Raw genomic sequence first — 16,584 nt, 5'->3', positions numbered from 1 at the left:
GAATGCAGCCAAGCTACCCTCGTGGAAAGCAAGAGAGGAGAAGGTGAGAGGAAAGCAAAAATTTTTTCAATCAAAGCTACAAAAGGCTTTTAATCTTTTTCACTGTGAAAAACTGACAGTGACAACAACATACTATTTAGCTATATATATATATAAATTCTCTGATTTCCAGAGCTAGATGAGTCCTTCAGAAAAAATATCAAACAAGTGACTCATCTCACTTGTCTCACTCTTCACTTCTTGTCAACCGCTTTCTCCTCGGCTGGCATTGACAGACAGCAGTTCTCTCTCTCTCTCTCTCTCTCTCTCTCTCTCTCTCTCTCTCTCTCTATCTATATATATATCTATATATCTATATCTATATATCTATATATCTATATATATATATATATATATCTATATATCTATATATCTATATATATATATATATATATATATATATATATATATATGACGGCTTTGTAAGCCCCTGCACTCTCTCTGAAGCCGAAACTCGAAAAAGCAGATTATAAGGGAGGTTCTTCAGTCGGATTCAGTAAATTTCCATGAGGAAAAGATTCACACATCCCAGCCAGCTGCATCCTTATCAGGAGATGACAGACAAAACAATAGCTGACTGTTCCTGGCTGAGCAAAGTTACAGAGGAAGTGTTATGGAGCCATAAAACATGCAAGGGTTATATCAAATTAATATTTCATATATGCAATATGAATTTTCTAATTCACTAGCTACGCCAATGCACATTTAGAAAATTGATTAAAAATAATTCCTAAATCTTCAAAAGTTGATTTGATAGGCAATGTGCAATACTATATTTTTCAGTTCCAAATACCTGTATCTTAAAAGTTTTATTCCTTTGCATACAACCACTGTGATGAGTTATAATACACACAACTGAATCAAATTACAATTTCTTTTTTTCAAGAAATATTAGGTTTTTCTTAATGTTTAGTAAAAGGGTAGTTCATTAAATATAAAGCTTTTCCTAATGAACATGTATTGCTTTGCAAGAAAACAAAGGGAAAAGCACCAACTTTTGGTTATTTATATTTAAGGGGAGTTTGTAATTTTCCCAAAAATCACTTTTGTCACATTTGCTAAAACTTTCTGAATAAGATGACAGTAGTAGGCACACGCACACAAATGATGGGGCTGGTGTGGGTGGTCTCCAAGTACCCACTTCACAACGAACTGTAGATCTGCAAGTTAAACGTCAAGTACAAGTCAATCACATACAGGACAACAAAATGAGATGCCATCACATCAACTATCCACACAACAAATGAGTACAATTACATAAATGGTACAGTACACTGTAGTTCTAAATCCCACAAAAGAGGCTTAAGCATTTCCTCTTCCTCTTCCCTTCTTATCCAGGAGTAGCTAGCCCACTCAATGCACCTGCTGCACTTTTCCTCTTGTACCCACCTGACAAGTCTTGAGCTTCCTGTCCCTCGATTTCCTCCAGTTTGTCTGCAGCTCTCATCTCCCTCGCTGAGCTTCTGTCCCTCCATCTGTCCGTTGTATTATTGTTTCTCTCTACAATGCTGTGGTCCGGGCCAGCTCCCCTGAGAGCGTGGAGTGTAGTGAAGACAGGTTGAGGCTGTGAGCAAAGCCCTCTTTCCTCTTCACTTCACATGGCACTTCCAGATGAAACCAACACGGCTACAGACAGATGAGGCTCCTCTGAGAGTATCACTACAGGAAGAAGTGTGCTAAAAGCAGCTGTACTACACATCAGTAAGTATAGGCGCTGCTGGACAAATTGTTGCTTCTTGGCCAAATTGTTGGCCAAGCTTAAATACTCCTTTTTGATGCTCTTAAATGTCCCACTTGCACTTGGCCTACGTACTGTATACTTTCATAACACTACTGTGTATACATTAGCATTTTTGAACGGCTCACCTTGATTCACATCTCTCAGGCAGTGTGAGGAGGATATAAATAAATAAGACTCATACATAAATAAAAGAGGAAGACGAGAACAGAAAAGCTGAAATAAATTAAGGGACAGCAAAAGTGGTAGATCTGGCGAGGTGTTGGTTTGTCCTCCCATTTTCACAGGATGCCCCCCAACCGCTGCATGACAAATCAGCTTGAAAGCATCACGTTATCATGAAGGGGTTGGAAGGCAAGTGGGCGAGAGTTTTTCTATTTTCGACGCTGTTCATTAGTCGCATTACTTCACAACCCAGAAAATAACCAATTGAATTGTATTCATTTTGTCATCTACTGCATTGTTCTTGTCAGAACTGCTGCTTGCCAAAACGTGGTCCTTTTTCCTGACTTTAGTTAACAGTTCAATCCACACTACTGACTTCGATAGTTGTAAAATGTGAAGATTTGTGTGACTGAGGTGATATGAGAGGGAAGTTAAATATTATATATATATATATATATATATATATATATATATATATATATGCCCATCTGGATCCACTGTCTGTTTGGCTCTGCATCTGTTTTTTGATGTCCAATACCAATATCTGTAGCCGCTCATGCATGACATCGTATCCAATTCATGAAGACGAAAGAGTGCAATGAAGAGTGACAGAGAAATGGCCCTGAGGTCCACGATTAAATGGAGCAGAGCCCTGAACCTCCCCTCGCAAACAAGCTATCACCTGCAGTCCATCTCCATGACCGTACGAGAATGGACGTTGTGCAAGGAGGGGTGATGTGGCTCTCGGGTTAGGCTCCACATTCCAACCCTTAGCTTATGTTTTAAAAAGCTGGAGGGGTGAACCTCAAGAATCAGTCATGGCAACCAGATGGACAGATTGTTGTTGTTTTGGGTTTTTTTTGCTCAAAGGTAGTGCTTAATGTGAAGAATAATCATACGATGTGCTTCGACAAGGGGCTCTTAAGGGAAAGGGGAATGTAAACAGGAGTTGAAAAGTAATGGCAAGCACAAGGGGAAGTCGGTGAAATGTCATCTATCAGGAAATAAGAATAAAATAAATAAAATAAAAGCCCAAATGTCATTTAAATGACTCGTACAGTACATGGGGAACTAAGCTGTTGAAGAGGTTGAGGTCAGGACACTCAAATTCTTCCACAACCAAACATCCATTTATGGCCCTTGCTTAGATGACATTACAAAAATTGGTCGTTCAACATTTGAGTCATAGAATTGTCCAAAATGTCTTGGTAAGAAAATAATAAAATACAATTTTTGACTAGTCTTCAAACATGAGTACACTAACTGATGAAGCATTGCATAAAAATATCACTATCAATTATCAGTTCCACATGTTTCCCAATTGTATTTGTGTGTGGGGAGGGGACCAACAAGTCAGCTACGTCGAGAGTAAGGTCTCTGATCAAAAGGGAAAATGTCCAGGGAGCCCATGCTCATTTCTGTGGGAGCGAAACACAAACTTTTCCATCCGTGACCACATTCACAATTAATATAGCTCAAGTCTGTTGGCATTAAATGAATGGATACACAAGATGAAAAATAAGCAATTCACAGTGCTTCATTATGACAGATTGATCAATGGATATTAAAACCAACTTTTGTTCAGCTTTCTTTTATTTTTAGGATTTTGAGGCAAATTGCTCAAAACAAAAACATACTATTTCTGAATCAGTGCATCTAAAAGCGGTCAAGTAGCTGGTGGGTTGTGCTTACATCACAGACCTGGTTGCAGCTTGTGGAATTTCCTTTGCAGTGCCTTTGCACTGGATAAAGCAAAGCGCCAATCAGACAGGATTTACTTTTTCCAAGGGTATGCTTACAGAATTGCATTCACTAGACTGGTTTTAATCCAATAGAAGTGAATATTGTGTATCATGTTTTTCTTCTTAATACATTATTAATTGTAATGCCAAAAGTTCAAGAAAATGACCTTGTTTGATAGTTGTCATTTTATATTCACGTTTATTACGAATAAAGCGTAAGAAACAGAAAGACTCACAATAGCTAACAGTGCGGATTTGTTGTTGGCCAATGTTGAGAAAGGACAGAACCCGTTCTCATTGATTACAGTGTATTTAATTCACTGCCATTGACTGCTTTAGAAGTCAGATATCCATGTTAACTGGGAAGGCTGGCAGTGAATGAGTTAAATAGTCTTACAATTACAATGTTTTTTCTTTATAATGTATCATGTTATTTGGGTAAATGAAATAATTGTAAAGCCAAGCTTACTGATTATGTGTAATTGTTAATAGAATATGTGGTTTTGTTGTTTTTATTTGAAGGAAATTCATTAGTATTGCCAAAGAGTGGCCACCCTAGCCTAGTAAAACGTACACATAAAATACCAGTAATAAAATATCCATATGAACATACTGTGCATGTTTATGTTTAAAGTCGGACACATGATAAATATATGCATGATTTCCTTCTACAACATGTCATATTTTATTGTGGAAGAAGTTATAAATGTTTCTTAATACATCCATCCATGCATCCATTTTCTGAGCCGCTTATCCTCACAAGGGTCGCGGGCGTGCTGGAGCCTATCCAAGCTATCTTCGGGCAGGAGGCGGGGTACACCCTGAAATGGTTGCCCGCCAATCGCAGGGCACACATCAACAAACAACCATTCGCACTCACATTCACACCTCGGGGCAATTTAGAGACTTCAGTAAACATTAAATCTACGTATGCATTTTTTTGTTTATTATTTTAATATAAGTCACTGATGGTGTAGTGGTACACTCGCCTGACTTTGATTCAGGCAGCGTGGGTCCAGTTCCCACTCAGTGACCGTCTGAATGTGAGTGTGAATGGTTGTCTGTGTCTATATGTGCCCTCCGAGTGACTGGCGACCAGTTCAGGGTGTAGTCCGCCTTTCGCCCGAAGTCAGCTGAGATAGGCTCCAGCGTCCCGCGACCCTAACCAGGATAAGCGGTGTTGAAAATGGATGGATGGAATGGATTATTTTAATATAAAATGAACTGTTGATCAGACGTTAAAGTGTTGCGATAAAATTACATTCTCTGTAAAACTATAAAGGTTCCTTATTTAAAAAGTTATTAATTGTGGTACTAATAAAATACAATTAATTGACAGTATTCACATCCATGTAGCTACTAAGCAAATAGAAAAACTGCTTTTAGGCATTGCATTGTGCAATATTCCTTCGGAAGCTGACCTTTTCAGAATGAATGCATCATTGACCTATTGGTTATAGCTTTTATTGATTAGGTTTTTCATTTTCATTGCTTTAAAAGGTTAACGCACACATTGGCATTCACTCACTGATGGAAAATGCTCCTGTATTATATAATACAATATTGTATGTGTTACAGTATGTGGTTTTCCTAAGGGAGACAGGATTTTTGGTCCCTACTCCGCAAACGGTTCCCAAGACACGACTGTGTGAACAGCCTTTTGTCCCCATAAAATGATGGCTACGCGCACACACACACACACACACACACACACACACACACACAAGTGCCCGCTGCATATTGTACGGACAGATTGTTTTACATTTAAAAGTCCCTACCAAATGATCCTGTGGGTGAAGGTGTGCTCTGAAAGCACTATACAATTGTCTCTGTCATTACTGTATACGCGGCCTACCCGCTTTCACCAGTTCTGTCATAGCAACACGGCTAGAGGTCCCAGAAGCACAATTTCTTCTTGATCACAGACGCATGGAACCCAACAAAGCATAAAACATGGTAGACGCAGAGGATGAGAAATATACAGGGGGCATATATTAAAGAGAGACATACAGTAAGGAGTATGTTTTTATTGTGAAAGGGATTTACAGTTATATAACATTTTTATCTTAATAGAAAGCAGAATTTGTAGAAAGAGTAGTGCCCAGCTCAGTTTAGGTGGAATGGTGCAGCAGCCAATGCACTGAAACAATGTGACTACTGCCAAACTGTGTTGCCAAAATGTGTTCACCAATTATATTTAGATTTTTTTTGCCCTTTTTGTTCCAGACTAGCGGCACGGTGGGCGACTGGTTAGAGCGTCTGCCTCACAGTTCTGAGGTCCGGGGTTCAATCCCCGGCCCCGCCTGTGTGGAGTTTGCTTGTTCTCCCCGTACCTGCGTGGGTTTTCTCCGGGCACTCCGGTTTCCTCCCACATCCCAAAAACATGCATGCTAGGTTAATTGACAACTCTAAATTGCCCGTAGGTGTGAATGCGAGTGCGCATGGTTGTTTGTTTGTATGTGCCCTGCGATTGGCTGGCAACCAGTTCAGGGTGTACCCCGCCTCCTGCCCGATGATAGCTGAGATAGGCTCCAGCACTCCCGCGACCCTAGTGAGGAAAAGCGGCTCAGTAAATTGATGGATGGATGGATGGATGGATGGATGTTCCAGACCAGTGATCCGACTGCAGCTCTTGGCAACACAGAACACTAGTTGGGCCATGATCAGTTCTGCCTCTAGCAATCGAAGGCAGAAATTATTTGCAGGAAACACGCTTAAGAAAATGAATGAACAAGCATTGTTTGTGGTTTATTGTGTTGTGGCAGCTAACGCTGAACCTATGCTTTTTCTGGATGTGTTTAAATTCAATCATGTATTCACGTTTTTGAACAAAAGCAACTCATTACCTCTGCCAAGAATGGGGTTTTCTCTAGTAGTTTTCCGGACTAACCAAAATAAGACTTAACGGATTACAACTGGGAAGTGTGAATGGTTGTCTGTCTCTGGGTGTGTCTTGTATCTGACTGGCGACTGCTCCAGGATGTATTTGAACTTTCCACTGAAGTCAGCTGGGAAAGGCTCGAGCTCCAACCTTGAACATTGGAAGCCATATAGAAAATGATGGCAGGATGGATGATTACCACTCAACTACTCAGTGGCAGGGTCAGGCATAAGTACTGCATACATCTTAATGTCAAAATTCAGGCATATGCAGGAGGTGGGTATCCATGCACAATTTGGCAATGATCCAAGTTAGGTTCTTGGAGGGTCTTGGGCGGTTGGAGCCTCGGTTGCAGGTCTGATAATGCACTATACAGTATCTCAACTTTCTTATTATGAACATGACATTATGACACGTTGTCATCAGTTGATGTAACATAAGCCAATCAAGAGGAACAAGCAATCTAAGAGTGGTCTCCTAAATGTCTCTCTGATCAACAAACACAAAAGGGGGTGGAGCCTGATGTGATGCAACAGCAGAGGAGGCATACAGATGAGACAAATAATGAGATTCCAGACTCTTGATGAATATATAAAAATCACCTTCGTCATTGCCGAGGAGCCTCTTCAGCGCTGCACTAAATGGTTTGAATTGCATCATCCAATCCACATCAGATGAATGCACAGCTTGTATGATAGCTCATTCATGTTAAGGACATTGCGTGCATATAGATTGTGAAGGTGTTAAACAACGACAGGGTTTACAATCGGGTGGTAAGAGTCCCACGGGGGCTTCGAGGGATTCGAATGAAGAAGACATAGATTATAAATAATGAAATCATGTTGTTCTGATGGCTTAGTTAAATCCAGCCTTGAATGCTTAGCTAGTTAATAGAAACGTCACCTGATTAAACTGACTGTATAATGTCTTCCTTGCATATGATTCCATTTCTTTTCATACATTATAAAGGTTTTCTCAGATAAAACACTCATCTTGGCAGCGGAATCAACATGAATATTGATTAAGTTCAATTGGAATAGTTGAAGAACAATGTTTACACTCCACATTTCATCTCATTTCCTCGTCACCACTCTACTTTTTTTTGCTCTAATACTGAGTAGGAAAAGGTGAAGTATGATGGTCAGCAATGGTTTGAAATAAAAAAAAAACAGACAAGGGATTTGAATTGCCAATACTTTAGTCAAAAAGCTGATTCTTTTAATATGTCTCATGGAGAGGACAGGGCTACATCATGGTTAGCACCTCAGCTGTGGACAGCGGACACTATAATCGAATGTATTCGGAGTTTAATCAAAGTAAGTCCTACAAAACATTAGCATTTGAACCCTTGACATATGTATCTCAGAAACTCGGAAGGATTTTTAACTAACACAACATTAAGGTACACTTCAAACCTGGTAACACCCTGAGACAAAGGCTGGTAATCCCCAAAAATCGGAGACCCCATTCCCAGAAAAACAATCGGATCTATGCTGTCGAGTCTAGTGAGGAATGCACTGATGTACAGTATTAATTGGGGATAGCAAACAAACACTGAGCAGGCACGTCAAAACAGACGGGCTAACTCTTCCGGTCAAAACTTGGCTGTCTTTCTGCACCACAAAGAGAAACAGCACTCTTATGAGGACAAAAATTTACAATATTCTGGACAGAGAAGACAGATGGTTTGAAAGACGAGTGAAGGAGGCCATCTTTGTTAAGGTTGAAAAACATCTCTAAACAGAGGAGTAGGCAAAAACAACTATCTCCCACATACAATGCAGTCCTTTAATCCCTTCCAAAGAAACTTGATAATTTAGCCTCCAACAAATAACAAACAAACAAAACAGCCACTTTTGGCTCCCATTTCCCTCAACAACTATTTTTACAACTGAATGGAATATTAATGAGGGTAATTCCACCAAAATGGCAGTTGTTGGCAGGCAGAGGCCTCTCTTCAATGCTTTTAAAGTGTGTTTGCATGGAAGTTCAATAAACCACCCCTACTAAAAATGTAAAGTTAATGTTTTGGCCAGCAGTGCTGGTATAATCAGAACATGCTGTGTTCCTTGCATGTGTGGGTATCGGCAGCAGAATTTGCAGTTCTTTGCATTTGTCTCTCTGAAATACCACAGCCAGGTGAATTTGCGCAGCCACACATCCCGAAAACTGATTTTCCTGCATTTTTACGGCACGACCGTTTCCTTATAAATCAAGTCCGATTTGTCTCCTCTGACACACTAGGTTTTGTTTTTTTAAATAGTTTTTAATTGTTTGCAGGAGTTTTGTAAAACCTGTAGAACCCAATGCCCGCCTCTTATCACACATTAGTCAATCACAGTGGTTATTTGCTATTCTCCCTCCTTTACCCCCACTCTGACAACACACATTAGCCTACCTTCTTCTTTGGTGTTTGCTTCCTTTCTACTTTTGGTGTTTATGTCGGTTGGCAAACCAGAAAATGTGTGCCTTATCGTCAAAAACTAGCCTGAAGTGTGGAGAGAAGTTTGTCATCAACAAAAAATATTCAATCGTCAAATTTACTGGTCACATATGCATGCGTAGATTAAAAATTTACTCGCACGGTCTCAAATTTTAGGACCAAAATACAACCATTTAGGGGCTGGATAAATAGAGTTGGGTTTCCACACAAAACACTCAAGCTAGAGCTGTCTTATCTAGCCTATGTGCATGAACTGATGAAACCTGCTTGGATGAGAGGCGAAATGTCTTCTAAAACAACCGAAACAGTCCAATAGTGAGCGATTCAATGCCCTGGATGAATGAGAATATTCACAGGCCTGCCATACAGCATATATATATTTTGCTTTCTCTTTGGCTTTTTGTCAACAATAACTTTTTTTTCTACACTTGTTGGATGAGTAAAAACATTTAAAAAGATTACATTACCAATATGCCTTTATCATTAAAGACAGTTATATTATTTTTAAGTTTTAGTAATACAGCTTGTATGACAGTGACTCGTTTTCGACTGTTTATCCTATTCAGGGTCCCAGGTGAGCTGGAGCCTATCCCAGCTGACTTTGGGTGAGAGGTGTGGTACACCCTGAACTTGTCCTTAGTCAATCAAAGGACACAGACAGAAAACAATTTACACTTATGGGAAATTTAGTCTTCAGTTAAAGTACCATGCATCTGTTTAGAATGTTAGAGGGAGCCGCACAAAATCACAACTGACCAGAAAATAAGTGACTCCAAGCAAGACAATATTAATGTATACTTGATAATAGTGTTTGGACATCATAATCAATAATTTACATGTTTCGCAAGAAACACCCTCAGGGCCTCAATTACATTACACCCAGTTTACATTGATTTGCTTCATTAAAAAAATATAATAAATTAGTCAACAACAGTGGGTCCAGGCGAGGTAAGTCATCTACACAGAAATAATAATGAAGTGGAATGTCTGGGGCCCCAGATGCTCCTCACTGGGTAGCCTGCGGCCCCAAACAGCAACACATCACAACATGGGTCAAGTGAAGCCCGACGCTTTGTTCAGACAACTCAGTGACACATGCTGACACATGATGTCACTGTGTGTGTGTGTGTGTGTGTGTGTATGAGGGGCCGTTAGTGACATTATTCAGGATTAGCTCTCACACTTACTATTCAAATGCTCTCACACACACACAAACTACTGAAAGGCTCTCATAAGGACTACTCAAATGCTCTCATTGACACTAGTCAAATGGTCTCATTTACACTACTCAAATGCTCTCATTTACACTAGTAAAATGCTCTCATTTACACTACTAAAATGCTCTCATACATATCAGTCTTGCTCTCATCAACACTACTCAAGTGCGTTCACGCGAGCATGTCAATCACATTCTCGCACACATCACTGGCATTCACGAGTTCATGTCAATCATGCTCACACGTGAATAGTGTAAATCTTTCATTAGGTAGTTCACTTCAAAAAGTGAAATTATAGAGATCAATTGCACACTGCACACACTCAGAGTGAAGTATTTCTTATTTAAAATGTGTTATTTTGATGATTGCAGCACATAGCAAATAAAAAAAATATTGAGAAACTATAATATAACGTCAAACGAAATAGTGAATTAATTCAAGAAATAGTTATTTTTAATGGAGAAATTAGGCTGGAATTTGCCCTCTGAAAAGTACTTCAGTGTTTAATCACTCTATGAGTACTGAAGAAAAACTTTTCAACTATATTCTAATTTATTGAGATGTACCTATATTTAAAAAAGTCATGAAATATTTGACTCTGACTGTGTGTAGTCTGGAGTCTATGATACGAGTTTCACTACGACAATGAAATTCCTTCATTCCCTTTGGACACCTCATTAGGTACACGGGCGCAGAGGAGCTTATACGTGACTATCCGGCCATCCTGCCTGCAACGAACCATATACGTTTCAGATTGTAACGCAGAAGTGTTGAAACTCTGTCTTGGGTCCAGGAGTAAACACAAGTCCACTGCGCTTTAGCACATTTATTCGGCAGCATCCGCAACCAGACATTCCAGAATTGAACTACCTAATAAAAGATTTACACTATTTGAGTAGTGTTGATGAGAGCAAGACGCGTGCGTATGAGAGCATTTGAGTAGTGTAAATGAGAGCATTTGAGTAGTGTAATTGAGAGCATTTGACTAGTGTAAATGAGAGCATTTGACTAGTGTAAATGAGAGCATTTGACTAGTGCAAATGAGAGCATTTGACTACTAGTGTAAATGAGAGCATTTGAGTAGTGTAAATGAGAGCATTTGAGTAGTCAATGAGAGCATTTGAGTAGTGTTAATGAGAGCAAGACTCATAGGTATGAGAGTGTTTGAGTAGTCCTTATGAGAGGCTTTCAGTAGTTTGTGTGTGTGTGAAAGCATTTGAATAGTATGTGTCAGAGCTAATCCTGAATAATGTCCCTAACGGCCCCTCATATGTGTGCCTGCCACTGACATGCAGACCTATCCCGTCTTATTTTTCTTTGTGTCACTAACAGTAGATGGGCTGCATTTTAAATAACCCTTCTTGACCTGCTTTTAAACTTCATTTATGACACAGCAGACAATGTAATGAATTCTTACTTACATTCATGATGTGTTTTAAAGCTTTTATGCTCCAAAGGGTGTTTGCGTATAGGTTTTGATCTTAGATACAAATGAACATGTTCACATGTGGATTTGAAATTGAATATTAGTGAAAACTTTATCTATATAATCTATATTTGTTGGGAGTGAGGGAGGGGTTCTATCAAAAAATCTTTGTGCTGCTAAACTAGGTCACCGGATGGCTTAAGGCGTAAATAGATTGAAAGAAATGATTGAAAGAAAGAAGCTGAAGAACTATTGAAGAAATTATGTAATGTCATGCAATAGTAGATAACTACCAGAAGGTAATTGGTTAGCCTCCCAGCTTAGATGGACAGATACATGACAGTATTTGAGATGCAATAGAGTGTGATCGTACTAAATGTTGTAAAAAAAAGATGCCTGTGCAGTATTAAAATGATCTCACGTCACATGAAGATTACATTTTTAAGGACAATTAAAATACCAGTAGACTAACTGTTCAGTACATCCATATTTACATTGCAAGGATTTCTTCTGCTCAGTCTCCCTCTGTTCTTGCCATTTAACTTGACATATACTGTACATTGTAATAGGTTGATAACATTGTTTCATATTGTTTTGAAATTGTTGTTTGAAATTGTTTTCAAATTTTAAAATGCATTTGTACAAATACAAGGTTTACCCCCAATAGATGGCTACTCCCACCTGCAGCTGAGTATTTATGAAAATGTGAAACACTCCCTTTATTAAATATCAATACATGCAAGAGTTTTAACAAGCTGCGGCAGTTTGTGTTATGAAACTGTATTATATTATATATATTATCTTATTAAATCTCAACAACAGAGCGTGAGCATAAGTAAAAAAAAAAAAAAAAAAAAAAAAAAAAGAGCTAGACTAAAGAGAGCAGTTTGGTCTCGGGTCACGAAGGTTCTCCCTCATCAGCTCAGAGGCTGCAACACCAAAAGTGGAAATAAATAAAAAAGAAACCTTGAAAGGTAAAGGAGTTAAAGTAACGTAAGAGCTAAAAGTGAGGAAAAGATTAGAGGAGGATGAAATGTAGGTTGAGATGGAGAGGGAAAACGCATTAAAGAGAGAAAGTGATGAAATGAAATGAGATAATGGAGGTTGCGGAACACGAGCAGATGAAGAGAAGATGGAGGAGAGATTTAAACATGTAATTAGAGGAGGAGGAACCAGAGAAAGTAAGGCTCAGATAAACAGCATCGAAATACACGAGGAGGAGGATGTAAATGGAGAGAGCAAACACGATAAATGCACCACATTGAATCATTTTAAGTGTGTATTGGATATTTACAACCATGCAGACATAATAATAAATGCACACTTCAGCAAGCAGCACTGCATCAAACGTTCATGGTTCATAACATAATGCATCATGGGTAACTTGTATATGTGTAAAGGTACATAGCCTACACAATGTTGCTTTTATGGATGTCTGATCTGATCTATGTAAGACAACATTTGGCTTGCATTACATTCACTACTGACATGCGGTTCATCCATCCATCCATCCATCCATCCATCCGTGTTCATCTCTTCAAACAGTTCCACTGCTGTTGTCTGTGAACACAACATTAGTATTGTTTGTGCTTGTAAACCTGCTACCTTGCTGACAATTCACACTCTATTTAGAAATTGCGAACGTATATTACTAATATTCGACAGGTTGTCTCAATGAAACACATTTACACTAAAGTCTCAAACACTAGTGATGATCTTCACTTAAAATGTCCAGGAGGTATAATTACTTTTCATGTTGTGTTGTATTATTCTCAGCCAACCTTTCCCCAAGTGGCTCATTAAAGTTGTTTCTTCCACCCAGTTTGAACCGCACAATATTTCATTCTGTTTGTAGTTTAGGGAAGTTTGTAATTTATTTTTCAGGTCAGAGCTGATGTGACACAAGAAGAAACCACATGTTGTGCCCCTATTGGTTCAATTGACCAAATTTGGAACAGTCCTGGCAGTGAAAGCAACAAAAGAATGCATGAATTGAATATCATTCATCGCATATTTTTAAGATATCATGTCTTTAGGTTTTTTTTTACAATATACTTACTGTAATGCCGATGTCACATGCCATCTTCTTAAAGGCACATGCATGTATCTAGCACAGACATTACAATATGTAGAGTATTTTCAATACATTTTGTGCTTTTCATTGAATGTCTTTTCAGCTATAAACAGGGGTTCACGAGACACTACAGTGACATTAAATATTGCAAATGGCTAACTCAAAAGCAGAAAAAAACACTCTTGTATAGGCACTGCACTGGAATTGAGTTTCAAGACTTGCAGTGCAAATCATACATATAGAAAAAAACTTTCACCTTGACCTCGCTTTGTCTAAAGTCAAACTTTTTTTGTATGCATATTGTAACTGCATTTCTGAGACAAAAGGATGCTTGATTTCAATGAGATTTCTTCCAGTGGAATGTCGAGTTAATGTGTAGTTCTGTAAGCCAACTGCCCAGCAGCATTGGTGTGGAGATGAGACTTGCCAACACTTGAGCTTCTTCACAAGAATTATCATCACTTCACAACACCATCACTCCCAGCCTCCTCTTTCACACACACACACACACACACACACACACACACACAGCTCTCAGTCTCAATCACTGCTCTCCGTTTTTATACCCACACTTGATTGACTCTCTGTCTCACCAATGCCCTTCCTCGACTTCCACTCCTAAATCACCCCTAATTGATGGTCTCACCTGCCTGTCTTTCTGCCACTTTATCTCCTTCTCGTCATTGTGGCTGCTCCCCTCTAATCCAGCACCCATTTATCTCTCACTCGAAAGCCCTCAAAGGCTGATGCAAGAAACGTAACATAATGTGTCATTGAAGAATTTAAGCTCTTGTTACCTCATTAACTGCCAGCCTTCCTAGTTAACATGGATATGTGACTTCTAAAGCCGTCAATGGCAGTGAATGTATTACAAACCAACAAGCAGACACACACATTGCTGGTGGATTATGTGACAACCTGGCAGCAACTGAAGTGAAAGTATTCTCTCATAATTGACAAGTTGGATGAGAAAAATCACAGAGCATTTGATGCAAAATGGTATCACTTCTGGGACATTCTATTTTGTAAGTTCCACTATATGCACCATTTTCTACGCCTTTATTAAAGTTACAATGAGGGGTCTGTGTCTCTTTATCATTATTATTTTTTTCTTTTTGAACAGTCAGCATTGCTTGATAGTGAAACAAAGTGAATACATAAGGGAGAAAATTTGCATCCTCAGTGGCTATTTCCAGATTGAGTGTGGATTTATAGCACACAAGCAGGTGGATGGAAAGCTGGAAAGAGCAGATGGAGAGCTGATGAAGACCTGTCACGGTGATATGGAGAAATAGTGAGAAGTGGGTTTTTGGCAGGGATGACAAAGAAAAGCAACAGTTTAAAAAAATGCAGGAGGACAGCAAACACTGTAGACAAACAACTACTGAAAGAGAAGAATTTTAGTCCAATGAAACCATCTAACGCTGGATGTTTTTGTGTGGGCAGATGACATTTCTAAATTTCTTAGCTAATACATGTATGAAGGCTCATGAGCATATGGACTGTGATTACAAGGATGCTTGGTAAAACAATGTAAAAAGTGGGATATGATTATGATGGCTTAGTCATTGGTATAAGCCAAGAAGTGTACCTCGCTTGCATGTAAATAGATTGGAAATAACCCAAGACCATGTTTGGTAACACATGTTAATGATTTCATTTAACTTGGGCATATGCCTTTGTTCCTCACTTTGGCTCTCTACATGGAACACAGTAATTTTTGTAAACCAAAAATAATGTTGCGACACAATCCGAGAACTGTTGCACAATCACACATTCTGTAGGTTGTGATGATCAAAAAAGTGTTTTTCAAGGAACATATCTCTCTCCATGCATTTGTTTTAGCAAGAACACATTTTCATTGAGTTCTCAAAGTCTGAATCTGGGATCGAAGAGGGTTCACACATAAATTCGCACAGGTGAATCTGATAATTGGCAAAGCATGGAAATGGTGTTGAAAAGAACAGACACTTAAACAGTTGTAAACATTTAATTTCTATCTAGCTGTCCAAAGTTGTCCAGTTCTGACAAACCAGATGCTAACCAATGCTTAGATCTGTGGATGTAAACATTGTTGAAAAAATTTGAAGGTGCGTCTTGCTTTTGTATTATATTATCATAGTAATTACAACATAACATGATGAAGCGTAATGTTATGATAACAAGCAAATCTACTAAAATTCTGATTGTCTCTGCCATATTTGGACCAGCCTCAAGCAATACAGCCCAAGGTTAGTGAGGTCTGCTTAATTAACAGAGATGTCACTAATGTACCAAGTATCACAAACAACCAATCATATTTGAAGATTTTAGATCAAGGGCAAAATCATATAACGAACACAATTTAACCCAGTGTTGCAACCTATTTAAAGAGAAAGATTAGGTGCAAGATACGGGTAAGCCTTAATGTTGTATAAAGCAAAGAGCTGACGAAATCCAAGCCACACAAGTCGATGAAGTCATAAACCATGTTATCATAATGGAAGATACTTGTCAGTGCTCCGTCTGATGTGCACAGGTCCACGGTGCAAGTCTGAACACAAGCTTGTACCATAAAATATGTATGAGGAGCATGTATGCAGCATATACAATCTACATATTTATACTCATGAATTCTTCACATTATGTCGGACTGCACAATGACCACGTAGTAGGAATATGAGCCATGAGCAAAGTACAAGGTATCTCCAGCAGAGTCACAAGCAACTTTTCAACCAATCATGAACAACATTAAGTACATTGGCCTCCAAGGGTAAAATATTTGGTCATATTTCGAACCTTTTCTCTTCCTGAGCCTCATCTGATTAGTCTGGTAGCCTCTCAGGTCCAAACGGGTTCTGAGAAAGTGATTTATTGTAA

The 16,584-nt window shown here is 38.9% G+C and overlaps 1 protein-coding gene across 3 annotated transcripts in view; it reads right to left on the bottom strand.

The window, feature by feature from the left end:
- Positions 1–16,584, bottom strand: part of LOC133466270 (protein phosphatase 1 regulatory subunit 29) — an 81,793-nt gene that overhangs the window by 23,832 nt on the left and 41,377 nt on the right. Inside the window, exon 1 of one of the 3 annotated variants that reach the window (XM_061749807.1) lies at positions 1,429–2,268. The exons of 1 other annotated variant lie outside the window; for it this stretch is intronic. The gene's annotated coding sequence lies outside the window, so the exon portion shown is untranslated. Of the gene's footprint in view, positions 1–1,428; positions 2,269–16,584 lie in introns of those variants that run through there. One more of the 3 variants, XM_061749810.1, reaches the window with a different exon arrangement.

Source organism: Phyllopteryx taeniolatus, chromosome 16 (assembly GCF_024500385.1).
Source record: "Phyllopteryx taeniolatus isolate TA_2022b chromosome 16, UOR_Ptae_1.2, whole genome shotgun sequence".
Classification (NCBI taxonomy): domain Eukaryota; kingdom Metazoa; phylum Chordata; class Actinopteri; order Syngnathiformes; family Syngnathidae; genus Phyllopteryx; species Phyllopteryx taeniolatus.
Note: the sequence above shows the minus strand (reverse complement) of the source record. Positions and strands in the feature narration are given on the sequence as shown.